Genomic DNA, 4,302 nt, shown 5'->3' with positions numbered 1-4,302 from the left:
AAAGGGGTGTGCTCTCTCGGTTTTCTATTCTCAATATTCAATAACCCCAAAAATCTCAATGAACTACTACTGGTAGTATGAGTAGCATGGCAACTGTACAGGTTTCTTGTGATATTTTACTAGATTCAATAATTGTCATGATTAATAAGAGTATTTCATTAGCTATGATTTATATGTTTTGACTATTACTCTATTAGGGTGACCAGATAGCAAGTGTGAAAAATCAGAACTGCGGATGGGGGGTAATAGGCACCTATATAAGACAAAGCCTTACCATCGGGACTGTCCCTATAAAATTAGGACATCTGGTCACCCTAAACTCTGTGCACATAATATTATAGAGGTTAATAGCTCAATAGTTAAGTTGGAGTTGGGACTTGCATTTAAAGCAGGCATTAAACCTCCCAAAATTTAACACTCTTGGCCTGACTTGCCATTGCTCTGCAGCTTGTGTATTCACTTACACAAATGGCAAAATGATTGTAAAATGCTACCATTCTGATTTGGTAGCTGTTTACACACACTTTGCACTGATGTAACTATACAGGTGCATGGCAATGGAGGATCAAGTACTCAGAATGGCCCTCAGGTTGTATTCAAACTTTGCAGGCTGCAAATAGCCACAAGGACCTGAAACTGCAGCAGAAGATCAGCACATACCCCAGCCACATTCTATTTCCTCTGGTTGTATTTCCTTTTCCTTGCTACACTGGGAGCAAGAAAAATAAGTGGTTTTCCTACATCAGCTTCACACCACTGGAGGATCCCTTTTACACTGTAGTCATTCTCCCTGAGCTGGTTAAGGTGACTTTAGTGCCAGATTCCACCTCTGATGGAGCACAAAACAGTCATAGAGCACCACAGAATTTGATCCAGTACATCTAATTCTTGTTTTACAACAAATGTTCTATATCAAAGATTCTCTTTTGCTAGAAGTTGTTTGAACCAATACCATCATTCTTTGTCAATCTGGGGAGGGAGTCATCTGATTTTCCCATCCTACAAATTGCTCTACAGATGGCTGAAGCTTTGAACTAGCAATTGAACCTGCCTGTAGCCTCATCAACCACAAACCAATGATTTGAAAGGAAGCATAGGCCTTAGCACCAATTATTCTGTCACTAGCAGAAAATTACTAGGAACATATGGGTCAATAAATTTCTACAGTCCATCTACATTTTGTATTTCTATAGATTGTGACAAGTGTTTTTTAATCTGAAATATGAATACTGAACATCTATTTTGAAATTATATATATGTTTATTCATTATAAGGCAAATATATAGCAAAGTTGTTATATAATTATGTTTAAACTGTATAGCTACAAACATATGTTCATAACAATTTAAAATAAATCTCCTGGATTTAGATTAAGGATAAAAATGAGATTGAAGGGGTAAAGCTTCTCTCTGAATGATTAAGCATATGGGAGTAGACAAGAATGTGTCCTAAGAAGCCAGAATAAATAATAACTATGTAGGCCAAATTGTGATTGCCTTACTCAAGGTGAGTAGTATCTTACTCCACAAGAAATCCCATTGACTTTAATGAGACTATTTGTCGGGGTAGACACAACTGAAAATAAATAAGTGTACTTCAATCAAGCCCAATATCAATACAATTAAATATATCTTGTTCTAGCCAGATTATGGTTCTGGTCCTACAAAATAATCTCAATGGGAACTGAGGACACCTTGTAGAATTGACCTGTCTGTGACTTGGAACACAAATGTTAATGGAGAATTTGACCCTATGTGCGTTGCAAGCCCAAATCACAATAAAATGAATAGAGTAAGAGAGAGGAAGAACTTACATTTACATTAACCTGTTATATTGACAACCTTAATTGTTTAATGTACACTAACTGGGTTTAATTCTAATACTGTTTATTTTATCTGCATGACTCTGACACTGGCACATTCATCACTGTAAAGATGTTATTTCAGGAAATTCTGATTCAGGCTGACCAAAGGCTACTGTCATTCAATATTGCTATAGTGATATAAGAGCTATAGCTGCCCAAGATTTTCAAAAGTGTCTGGTGATATTAAGGGCCTCAATTTTTCATTCCCAATTTGAGATGCTTTACAAGTGCCTGAATTTCAGAATCTGCTGAACAGCTCAAGTGGTGCACTGAAAACTGAAGTACACAGTAATAATAAACACTTTAGAAAATCTTGGACAAATTCTTTTTCACACTAAATTTCTGTGTGGCCTACACTCAGAGGGGAACCAGAAACATAGACAGACCCAGATACTATGAAATCTCTAAAACAATAATCCTTGAAACTAGTTAGGACCTTCAGTGTTTCCCATTAGCTTTCCAAAATCCTACAATAATCTCAGAATAGAAAAGAGAAAAAATGAGCAAACTAACGCATCGGTGCTGTCATCACACTGGTAATAGTATAATCTCTTAAACTGTTTTCTTTATTCTAATTTTATAAAACACCACATGGGATTGAAATATGTTGTCTCCTGCAGTGGCAGCTGTTCTGTGGTGAAAACAATCAGGGATTTTGTGTATTTCAGTGTGTTTTAAGGCTTCCTTTCTGCTTATTTGATGAATGAAAAATAAATGCTGTACATGGAACATAGCTAGAGAGAGAGTGTCCCAGTTATGAAGATAGGAAGGGTACCTCAGTGCAGGCAAGCTCAGCGTATATGCTGGGTTTATAATCAGATCAGGCTTCAGCGTTTGCAGTATATGTACGATTTTACATTTCTTTAATTTAAAAAGGGCTTTAGGCAATAACAGTCAATAACAGAAAAACAAGAGAGCAGCAAAATCTGCTCCAGTTTTGCTATTGAGAGCTGTTGAAATGGGAGCTATTCTTTCACTCCTACTTTTAACTTTAATCATTGTTGCTGATGTTGTCCCGTAGCTGGAGAATTCTTCAGCACTATGTGACTGGCTAGCAGGCATGCACAGTCAGAATCACCCTCCTTGTCAGAATTTGCTACTGGTAACAACACTGGCTATAATTACCTATCATTTTTTCTACCATAATAAAACATGCTTCCATCTCCTCCCTGGACCACAAGTACCAAATTCTAGTGGGTGACAAGGAGCCTCTCGGAAGTTGCTTACCTCAACTGTTGTCATCATCTTGGCCCCTGGGTAGCAATTTCAGAGAGCTGAGAATGAACGCTGTCTCTCTCACCTTTTCTCTTCATCTTGGTTCAAAGATATTAAATTCTGACAGGTGAGAATGAATTGACAGAACCCTGTCAAAATTTACTTCCTTAACCTTTCCTTATCCCCCAGACCAATTATAGCACATTCTGATAAATGGTGGCGATTCTGTCAGAAATCGCTTCCCTTCCCCTTTCCTTAGCCCAGGGGTGGCCAACCTGTGACTCCGGAGCCACATGCGGCTCTTCAGAAGTTAATATGCGGCTCCTTGTATAGGCGCTGACTCCGGGGCTGGAGCTACAGGCATCAACTTTCCAGTGTGCCGGGGTCTGCTCGCTGCTCAACCCCTGGCTCTGCCACAGACCCTGCCCCCACTCCACTCCTTCCCGCCCCCTCCCCTGAGCCTGCCATGCCCTCGCTCCTCCCTCTCGGAGCCTCCGGCACACCATGAAACAGCTGATCAGGAAGTGGGGGAGGGAGCAGGAGGCACTGATCTAAGGGGGCTGCTGGTGGGTGGGAGGCGCTGGGAGCATGGTGGGAGAGCTGATGGTGGGCTGCTGACGTATTATTGTGGCTCTTTGGCAATGTACATTGGTAAATTCTGGCTCCTTCTCAGGCTCAGGTTGGCCACCCCTGCCTTAGCCCCAGACGGGAGTAACAATTTCTGATGGCTGACTTTAAACCCTGTCAGAAATTGCTTATGCTTTCCTGTCCTTAGACCTGGTCCAGTGGATGAAATTTCTGACTGGAAAAAAAGAAAAACTCCAGAAATCACTTCCCACACTTGTCTTTTCTCTTGCTCTGTAGCGAGCAGAGCTCACAGGCAGCAAACAGTACTCCAGTGTGTTTGTAAGGGTTATAGAAACATTTTTCTTTGTATTGGCAAAACAACCATTTTCCCCTAATTTAATTCTCAGAAACACTTGAATGGTTTTAACTGAAATTTTCCAGAAAACTGTAGCCAGGGGCAGAGAGCATGCATGGGAAGTTTCAGCCTAACTGGCCACGGCTTGAAAAAATAAAGCACGACTGAAAATAAGGCTCTAAACAGAAAGCGTTAGGCAAACAATTTTAAGGCCTGCTACTGTTTCCCCTCTGGTAATACAAGCTTTTGAAATGTATTCCTCTTTGGAAGAAATCCTTTCTGCTTTACATGTGAGCAGAAC

At 40.3% G+C, this 4,302-nt stretch overlaps 1 pseudogene; it reads right to left on the bottom strand.

Moving 5' to 3' along the window:
• Positions 1-929: 929 nt before the first annotated feature.
• LOC125640388 (small ribosomal subunit protein eS21-like) lies at positions 930-3,109 on the bottom strand (annotated as a pseudogene).
• Between the last annotated feature and the right edge of the window lie 1,193 nt (positions 3,110-4,302).

This window comes from Caretta caretta, chromosome 7 (assembly GCF_965140235.1).
Source record: "Caretta caretta isolate rCarCar2 chromosome 7, rCarCar1.hap1, whole genome shotgun sequence".
Lineage (NCBI taxonomy): Eukaryota > Metazoa > Chordata > Testudines > Cheloniidae > Caretta > Caretta caretta.
The sequence above is the reverse complement of the archived record's forward strand: the minus strand, read 5'-3'. Positions and strand labels throughout refer to the sequence as shown.